This window comes from Hyperolius riggenbachi, chromosome 5 (genome assembly GCF_040937935.1).
Source record: "Hyperolius riggenbachi isolate aHypRig1 chromosome 5, aHypRig1.pri, whole genome shotgun sequence".
NCBI classification, from domain to species: domain Eukaryota; kingdom Metazoa; phylum Chordata; class Amphibia; order Anura; family Hyperoliidae; genus Hyperolius; species Hyperolius riggenbachi.
The window spans coordinates 207,642,794-207,658,522 of record NC_090650.1 but is presented as its reverse complement, the minus strand read 5'-3'; the positions used below and the strand labels follow the sequence as shown (position 1 = coordinate 207,658,522).

The 15,729-nt window shown below is 41.8% G+C and overlaps 1 protein-coding gene across 6 annotated transcripts in view; it reads right to left on the bottom strand.

Moving 5' to 3' along the window:
• AHRR (aryl hydrocarbon receptor repressor) overlaps window positions 1–15,729 on the bottom strand; it is a 456,078-nt gene that overhangs the window by 82,080 nt on the left and 358,269 nt on the right. The gene's annotated exons all lie outside the window — the stretch shown is intronic.

The window sequence follows — 15,729 nt, the reverse complement described above, 5'->3', positions numbered from 1 at the left end:
GTGACGAAAACTGCGCACCAAGAGACACATAACGCAGTGCAAAATAGTGTCCAATTTCATAACCTACATGTGCTGCGTTAGGGCATGTTTGTGCGACTTTAACGTCGCATCAAACGCAATGTCCCACTGCGAAAGAGGCCTTAAAGAGAACCCGAGGTGGGGTTCTAATGGTAGCCATACATGGTACAATTTTTTCATACAATCTTACCATTTCTATGTAGTATAAGGGTAAATTAAGTGAATATACTGAAAGGATAATTTATGCAGTTCCCTTATATTACATAGAAATAGTAAGATTGTATGAAAAAATTGTACCATGTATGGCCACCATAAGAATGACATCTGCACACAGAGGCTGGGTCTGCCTATACTGCCCAGCCTCTGTTGCTATCTCAATCTCCCCTAAGTTCCCCCTGCGCTCTGCTGTCCCCCATAAATCACAGCCGCGCTGTCGACATGCAGCGTGTCGCAGCGGGCTGTGTTTACCTATGTAGTGTCACTCGCCGCTCCCCCCCCCCCCCCGCCTCCTGCATAGCTGATGCAGGGAAGGGACGCGTGCGGGGACCGGAGCTATGCAGGAGGCGGGGGGAGCGGTGAGAGTGACACTACATAGGTAAACACAGCCCGCTGCGTATCGACAGTGCGGCTGTGATTTATGGGGGACAGCAGAGCGCAGGGGGAACTTTTGGGGATTGAGATAGCAACAGAGGCTGGGCAGTATAGGCAGACCCAGCCTCTGTGTGCAGATATCATTCTTAGAACCCCACCTTGAGTTCTCTTTAAGGGGAATTTATCAATGTACCATTTTGAAGACCAAGGGGTTAATTGGAGAATGCCAAAAACAGGTAATCCAATGATAGTTAAAATCATAGCTTTATTAACAAATATAACTAATCATCAAAAAACATCACACATGACAAAGACAAGTACAAAAATAGTACATTATAATCAGATAAGAAGAGTACACATATAGCTGATTTGTCCCACTCTTGTTTACAGAATAGGATCTGATGCAGGATAATTCTTCTTTTTTTTTAAGGAATAGTTATCTACACCAGGAGATCCCTGTACAGAAAAAGTGCCTGTTTCAATATTTAAATGATTTATACATAAAAGTTTTTGAGCCAAGACATTCATAAATCTCAATGCGTTTCATGAAACAGCTATACAGTAGTGTTCATTTTTTCAGGAGATAATCCTGGCATCATGTGAGTAAAGCAGGTTTCAGAATAGTCTGGGTTCCCAAGTGGTTCAAATTATGACTGACATGTCGGAAATAGATTGGATCACAATCTGATGGAGTCCAAGCAATTAGGTACCCTTGCTGCCATGTCCACAAGTTTGGCAGAGTAGCTTAGTTAGATCAGTGAACGTGCGTGTCCTGATCCACAACATATACTTAGTTAGATAGAATATGTTTATAACCCATCACATTTATTATTCAGCTTTCAAGTGCACTGTTACTGGGTTTTATAAACGACATTCATTTTTGAACTTTATTAAGGAAGGTGCAAACATGTTTATTAAGGAAGGTGCAAACATACCTATAGTTGTATGTGCGCTACTTGAAGCACTTTTAATGTACACATTGTGATGCACTTTGTGTGTATTAGGTCGACACCATACAGAAAAATGCATGCAGCAGTGAAAAAGCTTTCAGCTAAAACTCCTTTATGTAAACTGACCCATAAAGCCAGGAGATACAGACACTTCCTAATTACAGTAATTTTGTCTTTTTTTATCAAATAACATTTTCTACCAGTTCTGCAGACACTGAAATAAATAAAAAAAACCTTCTCTATGACAAAAAACAAAACAAAATCCTTTAGATGTCACAGTGGGATCACTGTGTAGAGAGAGAGAGAGAGAGAGAGAGACAATACAATACACAGTGGATTTCCCTGCTCAGAGAAAATACAAGAAGTAATGCATAGGATTTTACTAAGCTGCTGCGCATAGCATTGACTTCACAAGCAAAATGGGGACATCTTTGTAGTAAAAAAAAGACAACAGGAAACAGATATGGCAAAGAAAAAGCACTGAAATACACTAAAGTATGCATGCCTGTCAAGATACAGATATTGCTGCATTTTTTTAAAGACTGCCCTGTCTTTGCAGAAGATAAGAGGGGAAGAGCTGTTTGTGGGGTTGTTCAAGTGTATGTAATTTATTACTATTATTATTTTAAATTGTTCTCTTCTGTCACTTCCTCCAGTTACCAGTAACCATAGTCCCCAACCGTCCCGTTTTCGGCGGGATTCTCCTGATTTTGGGGGGCTATCCCGGTATGAGCCCCCCAAGTCCCGGGCGGCTGTCAGTATTGACAACCGCCCATAACAGGAGGGGAGCTGCGCAGTGGAGGCAGAGGTTTGGGCAGCGGCGGAGAAGGGGGCCATCTCCCCCCTTCCCTCACCTTAGGGTGCTCTGCCTCCCTCCCTCTCCCCTCCGATACTAGTGTGGCGGCGTTTAAGGCACTTGGCAGCGGGCGGGACATACCTTCCGTGTCGCTCCAAGCGCCGGCCGGAAGTTCTGGTTCTGCAGCCGCTGCTCTGGTCTGGATCAGACCAGAGTAGTGGCAAATCATCCCGCGCCGGCGACGAGACGAGACCAGACGGGACAGAGACACGGAAGGTAAGTTCCGCCCCTCTGCCAGCCACCACACTTAGTTCCGGAGGGGACAGCGAGGGAGGGAGAGCACCCTAAGGTGAGAGAAGGGGGGGGAGATGGCCCCCCTTCTCCATCGCTGCCCACCGCTCTCCCTCTTCTCTGCGCTGCTCCCCTCCTGTGGGGGGAGGGACACCTGGCTACCTATTCTGGGCACATATACACCTGCCTACATATACTGGCTACATATACACCTGCCTACATATACTGGGACATATAACCCTGCCTACATATACTGGCTACATATACACCTGCCTATATACTGGGACATATACACCCTGGCTACATATACTGGGCACATATCCCCCTGGCTACATATACTGGGCACATATCCCCCTGGCTACATATACTGGGCACATATACCCCTGGCTACATATACTGGGCACATATACCTCTGGCTACATATACTGGGCACATATACCCCTGGCTACATATACTGGGCACATATACCCCTGGCTACATATACTGGGCACATATACCTCTGGCTACATATACTGGGCACATATACCCCTGTCTATATATACTGGGACATATGCACCTGGCTACATATACTGGGCACATATACCCCTGTCTATATATACTGGGACATATACCCCCTGACTACATATACTGGACACATATACCCCTGACTACATGTACTGGTCACATATACCCCTGACTAGGGGTACTGGACACATATACCCCTTGGTACATATACTGGGCACATATACCCCTGTCTATATATACTGGGACATATGCACCTGGCTACATATACTGGGCACATATACCCCTGCCTACATTTACTGGGACATATACCCCCTGACTACATATACTGGACACATATACCCCTGACTACATATACTGGGGACATATACCTCTGGCTACATATACTGGGCACATATATCCCTGGCTACATATACTGGGGACATATACCTCTGGCTACATATACTGGGCACATATATCCCTGGCTACATATACTGGGGACAACTGGCTGTTTGTATGAGGGATATATTTATTAAAAAATATAAGATAAGGGCATCAATATTAAAAAAAAAAATCTTCAAAAAACTTTATGGTAGACCGTAGGCGTGACTTGGGGGTGTGGTTAGGGGTGTGGCCTGTGGCCCGATTTCTGATTTTAAAATGTTGGGAGGTATGCCAGTAACATAAGTGAAAGTAGGAAAAAAATGCAGCATGCAAGACTTTTGGGATCAGGTAAAATCTAATCGCAATTGCATCACACTAGTATAAAAGGGTTCCTGTGATATATAGAGGAAACAAACAGCCCTTGGGGGTTGGGGGCTGGTATGTGGGATTGCATAGCTTTGTATGGCGGAGCGCTATGCAAATTGGCTCAGCCATTCTGGCTTTACCAACCTGCGTGGGGGACAAGGGGTTAAAGGACAACTGTAGTAAGAGGGATATGGAGGCTGCCATATTTATTTCCTTTTAAATAATACCAGTTGTCTGGCAGCCCTGCTGATCTATGTAAAAAAGGTGGTCACTGTGGGGATACCACAGTCACCTGTATGACAAGGAGAGACCAGGAGCCAAATGGTGCAGTATTGTGGGGTATTAGATGTTAGATTGTAGTATAAGAGTATTTATACTCACAAAGGTAGGTTGCAGTCCCTGCAACCACTGTATAACACCAGCAGGAAAATTACCATCCCCGCTCGGTATTCCAGGTCCTACTGGAACTGGATGATAGCATTCCTGGTTGGTCCTTCTTGGTTGTAGATAACACCACACCCGGTAGGTGAACACCTCCAAAGGAGATGTAATGTATAGTACTGTTGATCTATGTGGCTGCAGTAGTGTCTGAATCACACCAGAAACAAGCACCCAGCTAAGCTTGTCAGATCTGACAATAATATCAGAAACACCTCATCTGCTGCATACTTGTTCAGGGGCTATGGCTAAAAGTATTAGAGGCAGAGGATCAGCAGGGCAACCAGGCAACTGGCATTGCTTAAAAGGAAATAAATATGGCAGCCGCCATATCCCTCTCACTTCAGTTGTACTTTAATAAAGGCTTTGAGGACACGTCAAGGGAAACCGCCTTTGTTGGCATTCCCCATAGGTACTATTGCCACACCTCCACCAGACTCACCAGCATTGCAGCTGCATCGACTCACCTGCACCACCGCCTCTTCATGCAGTTCTTTTTCTTACTATGAAATGGGCGCCCCAGCAAAAAGGCATCTTCAAAACTCCTGCTGGGGCTGCCCAAGTGCACACAACGCGCAGCAGGCTTCTGATCACATGGAATTGCATTAGGCTCCATGAGTCTACTATACTCAACTTTTTCACAATATTCTAATTTTTTGAACATACTAAATTTTGGGTTTTACTTTTAAAGGGAAGGTTCAAGCAAAAAAAAAAAATGAGATTCACTTACCTGGGGCTTCTACCAGCCCCATGTAGCCATCCTGTGCCCTCGTAGTCACTCACTGCTGCTCCAGTCCCCCGCTGGCAGCTTTCTGACCTCGGAGGTCAGGGCCACATTGCATACATTTTTACGCATTCCAGCTAGTGCAGGAACAAAAATGTACGCGTTTCACCACTAACGCGTAAAAATGTATGTGTTAATGTTCATGCACTAGCGGGAATGTCTAAAAATGTACGAAATTTGGCCCTGACCTCCGAGGTCAGAAAGCTGCCAGCGGGGGACTGGAGCAGCAGTGAGTGACTACGAGGGCACAGGATGGCTGCATGGGGCTGGTAGAAGCTCCAGGTAAGTAAATCTCATTTTTTTTTTTTGCTTGGACCTTCCCTTTAAGTAGCAATAAGCTATAATCAGCAAAATAAAACGAAATAAACATTTAAAATATATTCATATGTGTGTAATGAATCTATGTGATATACAAGTTTCACTTTTTGAATTGAATTACTGAAATAAATTATCTTTTTGATGATATTCAAATATATTGCGATGCACCTGTATTGGTTATATATACATTATTTATCAGGATCAGTTAATTGTCTTCGAACAGTGTAATCAATAAAGAGTCTAATTAATTCAAAATGCGTCACTGCTGATTATGTCTATAAATGTCGACCATACACCTATTAAATCAGTGAAATGCAAAGCTATAATTTAATAATTTGGGCAGCACGGTGGCGTAGTGGTTAGCTCTCTCACCTTGCAGCGCTGGGTCCCTGGTTCGAATCCCAGCCAGGGCACTATCTGCAAAGAGTTTGTATGTTCTCTCCGTGTCTGCGTGGGTTTCCTCCGGGCACTTCGGTTTCCTCCCACATTCCAAAAACATACGGATAAGCTAATTGGCTCCCCCTAAAAAAATTGGCCCCAGACTACAGTACTTACACTACATAATATAGACATATGGCAATGGTAGGGATTAGATTGTGAGCTCCTTTGAGGGACAGTTAGTGACAAGATATATATATATATATATATATATATATATATATATATATATATATATATATATATATATATATAGATAGATATATATACATTGTACAGCGCTGCGTAATATGTCGGCGCTATATAAATACTAAATAATAATAATAATAATTAAACCAACTGTGATCCTACAGACCACATTCAGCAACACCAGATAAATTATTGTTCCATCATCATTGTAGAAATATAAGTAACATCAGTCAGCACGTAATCTAATTCTACAATACACTTGTTGAAGGAATTCACAAGACTTCCTTCCACTTATGTATGGCAGCCACACAATGCCTCAAAACTTGTAAAACAATGACACAGTGGTAATATGTTTCGTAGTTCAGAAGACCCGTAACAACTAAAGACGCGCTGTCTGAAACATGTTAGCCATTTAACCTACCCTGTTGATGTCGTAATAATGTTTGGATTTTATTTGCCATTTAGCATGGTGTAGATCTTCTGAACTACAAATCTAGTTGCACCTGTCTCCAGATGGGAGATGTCTGCGCTCAACATTTTCCCATCACACACTGGTAATAGACATTCTAAGGTTTTTGCAATGACGAGCCCATATAGGCATGGCTCACAACTAAATCTTGTTTTTACATTTGATGTACACAGCTATGTAAATACAGCATATGTATTTCTCTACATGCACTTATGTGACTCTGAACCTTATTCTAATTCTGAAAATCAGAGATCATCAACATTTCTAAACACCTAGGACCATATGCAATTCACTTTTTCACCTGAGTTTTCTCCTAGGAGATAATTTTTCATCTTCAATTTAAAATAACTTTCCAGCACTTTTCAACTAAAAAAGTACCAAAAAGCAAGTTAAAAAGTACTACCAAAATTATTTTGAGTATTTTCTTGCTTGCTGGTGGCTCAAAGGCATTTTATTAAAGTATCACCTAGGAGAAAACTCAGGTGAAAAAGTAAATTGCATATCCCCCCTAGACTGTTGAGGATCTTGACTATTTTTGAATTGAAAAAAAAACTTTTGCTGCCTGCATCTAGGCACCCTAGAATATTGTTATGTTTAATTAAAAAAGCCCCACATGAAATAAACTAAGCACCATATGAAATAAACTAAGCATCATATTTATGTGCAGTCTTCATGTTCCTTAAATAAAAAGAGTGGATAATATGTCCCTCACTCAATAGAAAGCCAACCCAACTCTGTCAAAAAGTCGCGCTGTGACCCCCAGAACAGGAAGCCTGCGGGTCCTCTCTGCACATGCGCAGGCTTCCTGGACTCTTCCTCCTCTGTTCCCCTCCCCTCTGCCGCGCAAGAACCTGCAGGTACAGAGGTTAACGCAAGGTAGGGTGAGTGAGGGGTATTAACTAATTATACGTGAGTATGCTTACATGCATACCCAGCGGTACTGCTCAGGGTCCCTTTAAAGTATACCCAAGGTGACATACTGCAGGACATGATGAGATTAACATGTGTATGTACAGTGTCAAGCAAACAAATAACTAGGTTATATTTCTTTTTTCTTATTGTGCCTAAAAGTTAAACTTCAGACATGCTAGGGGCTGTTTCTCTGTTGTTGGACCCTTGTTGGAGTAAAGCACCTCACTGATAAGGAATTACAGCCATAAAAGTTTATTTCCTGAAAAGAAGAGCTTCTCACTGCAGGGGATAGATAAAAAGGATGAAAGGATACATGTATTTAGGCAATGGAACACCTAATAGACTGCCATTGAGCAAGACAATGTAAATGTTAAACATACAATTAAAAAAAATTGAATATGTTAAAAAGTCATTTTTAGGAGTAGGAGGATAGATACAATTGTTTATATCAGCAGTTTATTTTCACCTCAGGTTCACTTTAACAGGATATTAAACTACAAAAGCCAGACAGCTAACCAGCCAATTTTAAGATATTTATTGCAAAATGTACGGATGCCTAATGCGCAAAACTTTGTGCATTGCTTACGGAAAGGATGTAAAATTTACATTAAAAAAATTGAAACCTAAACTAGGACTTATGCTGAGCAGAATGCAAATAAAAAAATCTGTGCAAGAACCAAAACTTGTGAATAAATATTTTGTGGTACCTTGAGCAGAGTGCGTAATAGTTGTATATTCCCTTTGGTCACACAAAACTGGGGCCATCTACTGAGATTGCTTGATTGCTCATACATTACAATCAGTGGCGTAGCAATAGGGGGTGCAGAGGTAGCGACCGCATCAGGGCCCTTGGGCCAGAGAGGCCCCGAGGGGCCCTCCCCCAACTACAGTATTAGCTCTCTATTGGTCCTGTGCTCATAATAATCACTTCTATAGATACTTTGAATAGTGGTAATCATTAACAAACTGTTCCCCGTCCCCTTCTTGCACCTCTGACACTGTAGTTGCCATTGGCAGGTTTTTGTGTGCCGTATCAATTGTTATATATAGAGTGCTCGGGGGGCCCCCAATGTAAAACTTGCATCGGGGCCCACAGCTCCTTAGCTACGCCACTGATTACAATCAACCAAGCAGTGGAGATGAAATCGGTTTAGTATTCCTTATGATGTAGTGGATGGGATGCAGGTACTCTAGTTCAAACACCTGTCAGAACATGTTAGCGGCAGTCACTAGGTCAGCTCCTGAAAAGTTGACAAATGCCTACCAAAAAGCATGTAATATAATTTTCCACATCGGCTGACATGCCCCAGTCATTTATCCACATATCATTGGCTGTCTCTGCCTTTCTACACAGAAATCTCAAGTTTGCAGCTGCTTCATTTTTCTGCAATGATTTGTTTCTGTGCTCAGTTTGAATCACATGACTGATTCCTCAGTTTCTGCAGTACATGCAATGTGGTTCACAATTATCAGTGTTGCACTGGAGGCTGACTTTTAGTGGGACCCCGAGTTACTGTACCTTTCCATAAGGACCCCGTGCCACTTAAACTGGCCCTGCCAGAGGTGCTCACCAGGGACCTTCCTTCAACTGCTGTATTAGCGCTTCACGGGTGCTTTACTGGTAATTATCACCTCTATATGTGCTTTGAATAGTGGTAATCATTGACAAACTGTTCCCCTTCACCTGCTTATATCTCTCTGACACTGCAGCTTTCCTTGGCTTTTCCATGTTTGACAGTGGAGATGCTTTTCTTGGGGTCATAGGAAACATTCTCTTCCTCCAAATACAGTGAAGAGTTGAATTAATTACAAAGAGATCAATTTTGGTCTTACCTTTTTTTTACTGTGTTCTATTTCCAATTTAGTTCCAAATGAATAGACCCAACTAATTTTATTGGGCTTCATCAGCACCCCTTTATGTCGGGTTTCAGGTTACATAATTTGTTGGAAAAGCACCAGTTAATTGTTTTACTACATATTATGTGTTTAAAGTGGGATACAACTCTGACATAAAATTCAACAAAATGTGTTTTCCTACTTTTTATTACCCGTACAGTTATCATATTTGCTTTTGTGCACAAGTAATAAATATTGTCGGTTTACAAATCCCCAAAGTACAGTTTATCTGCACTGAAAGCTGAAATTGCATTTTATTGCATAGTTGCTGTATTTATATATTTAAATATATCTAGTGATTGCTTCTCAGCTCTAAACTAGTCAGTTTCAGAACTTTGCTAATATTTACTAAATGTATCTGACAAAGGAATGTGAACAAAAGATAATGTTATCACGTCTTTGGATGTTGCCAGAAGCTTTCCACTGAAGCAAGGAGATTTCCACTAGAGAACAAAGTGCTGTTTGAATGCTGTTCTGCTACAATTTTTTTGTTGTAGTATATTTTATGTTGTAAATAATCTTTTAGAACAAAGAGAAAATTATGAATTTCATACAACTTTAAAGCCCCCCAAAAAGAAAAAAAAAGAACAAGACACAGTCAATCCTGTTTGGCAAAGGATGTCACACAGCAAGTAATTTCAAGGTTTCCACAACTGGGCTCATCTTGCCGCTGGCAGACTGTTAACGGAGCAGAGCTCTGTCATTCAAGCAGGGATGTGCATGCATCGGCGCATGCGCATCCCTCCTAATCTGCCCACCGCTCTTGACGCCTTTCGGCTTTAGGCGGCCCTGGGGATGCCACCTTCCCAACGCCTATCAGTGTTAGGCAGTCAGGAGTGGGTTAAAGTGTATGGAGAGTCTCCAAAGTTTATCACACGTAATAATAATCTTAGTGGTAATTGTTATAAGATGAAATTTATGGAAGAAAATGCTATTCTGGGTAGAGTGATTAATATGCATATTAATCACTCCCACCCCCCTTTAGATTGTTAGCCTTTGGCAAGGTACACCTTTCCCTAGTGTATTCTACATGATCGTGAGCTCCTTTCCTATGACCGGCTCGTACTTGTATTACTGGGCCTACCTAACCAAACCAAAATTGCATAATCATGTATTTTGTATCCCCGATTGCCTTGTATAACTTTGTCCTATGTTGTATAATCGTATTACTTCTGTCATCCTTTGTATCATTGTATGTATTTATTGTCCAGCGCTGCGTAATATGCTGGCGCTTTATAAACACAATAAATAATATGTATATAAAATTAAAAAGTAAATATTTTAATTGCATTAATTATTTTACTTGTGCTTCATTTCTATTTTTTTATTTACATCAAAAGTAAAAAGCTAAAGGATGCTTGCACATTACTGTACTGTGTATGCCATCAATAAGCAATTGCTGAAGATAAAGATCTCCTGGTGATGCAAAATGAGGGATCACAGTTGGCCTTTCTTTAGTAAATCAGCCTGCATCTCTCATATGCAGATACATTTAAAGAACACCTGAAGTGAGAGGGATATGCATTATTTCATATTCATTTCCTTTTAAACAATACCAGTTGCCTAGCACAGTACAGAAGGCAGTAGGCAGGTAGTAAGTAAGCAAGGTCAGGACAGAATACAAGGTTCGGCAACGAGAGGGCACGGTTCAGGCAGCAGGCCATATTAGGGATGTTTAGAGACTTAAAGTGACTCTGTAACAAAAATTACAACGTTTTTTCTACCATCCTACAAGTTCCTAAACCTATTCTAATCTGTTCTGGCTCACTGCAGCACTTTGTACTATCACGGTCTCTGTAATAAATCAATGTATCTTTCCCCTGTCAGACTTGTCGGCCTGTGTCTGGAAGGCTGCCAACTCTTCCATGCTGGTCTGTTCCTCTATGCACACTTCAGTGTGTGTTTTATTTACATAAGCCAGCAGCTTCTCTGCTATCTTATCAGTGATAGAAGAGAGCTGGATAAAAATCCTCCTCTGTTAGGCTGTGAAAGTAGCTGGCTGACACATACTGAGGAATTACAAACACAGGCAGAGCTGTCTGCAGGAAGCCTGTCACTTCAGTGCATGAGAGAAGAAGGGGACAGAGAAGGTAAACACACAAATGATCTTTTGAGATTCAAAAGGAAAGCTGTATACAGCCTGCTTGTGTATGGATGTATTTTCTATGTGTGGACATATTGTACATCAATCTACTTCCTGTTTTGGTGGCCATTTTGTTTGTTTATAAACAAACTTTTTAAAACTGTTTTTGACTACTTTTAATGCGGGGGGGAGCGGCGAAATTGTGACAGAGGGTAATAGGAGATGTCCCCTAACACACTGGTATGTTTACTTTTGTGCGATTTTAACAATACAGATTCTCTTTAAGCCAAACAGCAAGAAGCTCTGGCAATGCTAAGTTCTTGCAGGGCTCTTAAATAGAGAAATCACACCTGGTGCATGACGAGTCCAGAGAACCAGTGCAATGGCTGTCTCCAGGATGGGGCCACCTGCAGGTGTGAAGTGGAAATCCAAGGTAGCCACAGTCAACATTGTCATCAGCAGGCAGAAAGTAGTAGGGCAGCTTTAATGTATTCTACTGACTTGCTCATTGAGAAGTTACGGAAGAGTATTGAGTATAAATATAGCACTCTGGAACAGGAGTTTTCAGAGTAAAATTGTCAGATCTTATGCAAGCAAATACATTTCATAACTGACAATTTAATTTCAGCCTAGCCACACTGAAATCTGTAACTTTCTAGTGTTAGTAATCTTTCACACTTTAGAGCAAATTCCCTGACTAGCAGTAAAATTTACTTGCACAGAGTACATCATTTTACCAGTGCACAAATAATACAGCACGTTATGTACATAATCTGCACACTGGTTATATAAAGTCTGTTTCAGATAACACATGTTATTACCCAAGTGTATGTTGTGTACTTTACATAACACAAGTCCCGCTATTTGCGCAATGCCTGGTTTTTTGTGCATGTAACTTTTACCACTAGTTAGTGAATATGCCACGTAGTCTATTCTGCATTGTGCTGTAACACAGCGTACAGTGCATGTACAGTAGACATGCACAAAGCGTCCATGCTTTCACAAGAGCCCTTTCATTTCTGTTCATTGCATGATGGTATTGTGCATATCTTTTTTCTGGGCAGTGTTCACATTGGACTGCAATGGGCCTAATGCCAGGGAGCTATATACTGTATATTGCGCAACGCACGTGTGGGAACGGGCCCTTACTCAAGCATTTGTATTTTTCTTTTACGCTATTACAATCCAACATGGTAATAATGATAAAATTATGAATGATGTACTGTAGTACAAGAGAAAACAAGCACTTCAATGTAAATGAAATCAGTTACTGTCACAAGTGTCCCTGAGATGAAAAATGTGACCACTGTATGATGAAAGTGTTCCTGACACACACTGGGCCTGGGTTGTTGGATTCCACATCTCTGCTCTACAGCTTTAACTTTTCAAACATTTGGAAACCATTACCTAAAATCCTGTTTCTACATAACTGTTACACTATATCACTGGTACATCAAGAAGTTATTGTTTATGGCACATTTCCACTGCCTGGTATCTGAAATGCATCTCCTGTTTTGGACTGGAACATACTGATGTGGAAATTGAAATGCAGCTATCACCCTTCTTCTATATTATAAGGCTAACGTAATGGTATTAGGTGACTAATGAAAGCAGCAGAGCCAGCTATGGAAGATGGAAACGCATCTGTAAGTCATACAACACATTTATAAGGTGATGGAAAATACAATGGGAAAAATAAAGGAAAAAAGTGAAAACATATATAAAACAGGTATTATTCCACATTCTGAAACAAACTAGATTATGATGTTGTTCTGGATTAGGAAGCATACGCGGGGATTACATGTACTGAAATGTAATGTCAAAATGAAAACCTGACTGGTTGATATTGTGTAGATTTTCAGTGACACACTGTTCCATCTGAAACATAATAAAAAAACATAATGGCAATTCATCCAAGCAGATTAGTGACATCAAAATCTGCTGGCCCAGGTGCACGTGTCCTATAGCGTGCGACCCTGCGCATGATGTCACTATTTACGACATGCGCAGAGCACTCCCGGCCACGGTCGCCAGTGCAGGGGCAGTGATGCCCAACTTCGGGGACTCGGAAGAGGCTACCAGAGGGGCTTCAGGCATGAAAGGATAGGAGCAGAAGAGAACGGGGGGGGGGGGAGTGGTGGTCATCAGGACAGCTCCCCCTACATGCTTGCTCCCCCTGTTTCTCCTAGTGTGTTGGGCTCTGGTATCCTTTAATAAACACTGATTTGAATGGCCTTATTTTAGTAGGGGTTTTTAAGCATACCTCTCTTCAGATTGGCTGAACGGGTCAAAATTTTTAGAATTTGAAAGGTATTAAGTCCAGACAGTACTGTATTAGAGTCAGTGCAGAAAAAAATCTGTTTTTATATTTGGGCTCTTGGAGAGCAACTACAGCAGCCAATTGCATCAATATAGCATAGGAGAATACATAAGGGGAAATATATGCAATGGTGGGGATGGGTCATTATATACAGACTCCATGTAGATAATTTTCTCGCTCAAGCTTGGAACTCTAGCTGCAGGGTAAGAATGCTACCCTATTATCCTCCATACTACCCATGCTATGAAATGTGTGACATTAAATATAAGTACTGCTTTTGGAACTGAAATTTGTAAAATGCTACATGTTGCAGTCCTTACCTGCAGCTGCTCCATACAGATTGAATCATTTTATTTAGCATTTATGTGTCAAATATATACTGTAAAACAAATCTGCCCATCAGGGAGGCTCATAAATACAGTTGGCCATGAGAGGGGAGGGGATGTTGACAGACATGGCTTACCTTTGGGGAGGCTTCTCTCTAGCCCCCATCTTTAGGAGCTCTGCCATATTTGTTAGATGCAGATTTTTCTTCAGACCCTAACTAATTTATAATCCCTAGTAACATGGTAAGGGCACTTGTGCCAGATCGCTTCAACACCCTATCTAACTTCAGTTCCCTCCACCTGCAGTAATCGAACCATTGACCTTGTACTAACATAAACAGAACCTATACCTTCTGAGCTACAGGAGATAAACTGACACTAGGTGGCAGCCACAGTGCACTTATAAGAACCAAAAAAACCTGCAGTTCCAGTTTCTTGACCAACAGAGGGTGCTAAAATGCGCTCTGCCATATTTGCCAGGGAGACTCTCGAGTGCAGCAGTTAGAACAGGCATGGACAAACTTGGCCCCCCAGCTGTTGAGGAACTACAAGTCCCACAATGCATTGCAGGAGTCTGATAGCCACAGTCATGACTCATAAAGGCAAATGCATTGTGGGATTTGTAGTTCCTTAACAGCTGGAGGGCCAAGTTTGCTCATGCCTGAGTTAGAAGCACCAATGGAAAGCTACCACAGCACTATTATATCAGTTGCACTATAATGAAAAGAGCACTATGTTGGGAGGGAACACTTTACTGACATGAGCACCATAATGGGATTATAAGGATCTCTCCTGTAGCAGGTCCTGTTAGTTGCAGTGGCGCGGCAACCGAACAGTTTTGATTTCTCTGCCTGCATTTGGTTGCTTAGTTTTGATTGTATTCGCAATGAGTCTCATTGCCATCTGCAGTCACTCTGTAGTTCAGAGTAGATCAGGATGTTGTCATGAATCCACCTATGGCTCGTTGCAGTTGAACTGCAGCCAGACAGCTGTGGATTTCTTACATGCATGTGGTTGCATAATTTGCCATGCATTTGTAATGAGAGTCCTTTCCATTCACAGGCAGCTTGCAGCTTTCAATCAGTGTAACACAGGATTGTGTGATTATCATTCAGCTGTGTGAGAATTTGCATGTCTGCTCTCATTGGCTGATGTCCATAGAAAAGCCTGCTTCTCCTCTCACACCTTGTCCATCATAGCGTTCAGCTTTGCCTTAGTTGATTGCTGGGTTCCTTGTGTAAAGTTTGAATATTGTATTGCATTACCTTGCTTTGCCTGCTTGGATGTTCACTGCACCCATGGGGGTACAGTGAAGTATTTCCCTATTCTGACAGTTTGGAGACTGCCTTCACCACGTTGGTGACTGGTAGGATTCTTGCTTGTCATGTTCCTGTAAACATAACTATAGGCTGCGGTTGCTATTAGTTACACTCCTACTTGTTTGTCTTGTCCGTGCCAGTGTGGATGTTTGCTATCGCTGGGGCAGCGATTAGATTGGCAAGCATTCCGTCTGTCTGTCTGTTGTCTGTCCTTGTTACTCAGTGTGGTGGACATAAGATGCTCAGTGCTGCGGTCGCACTGAGCAACCATTGTGTCTTGTTAGCTGGCAAGTATTTCGTCTGTCTGTCGTCTGTCCTTGTTACTTAGTGTGGTGGACATCAGATGCTCAGTGCTGTGATC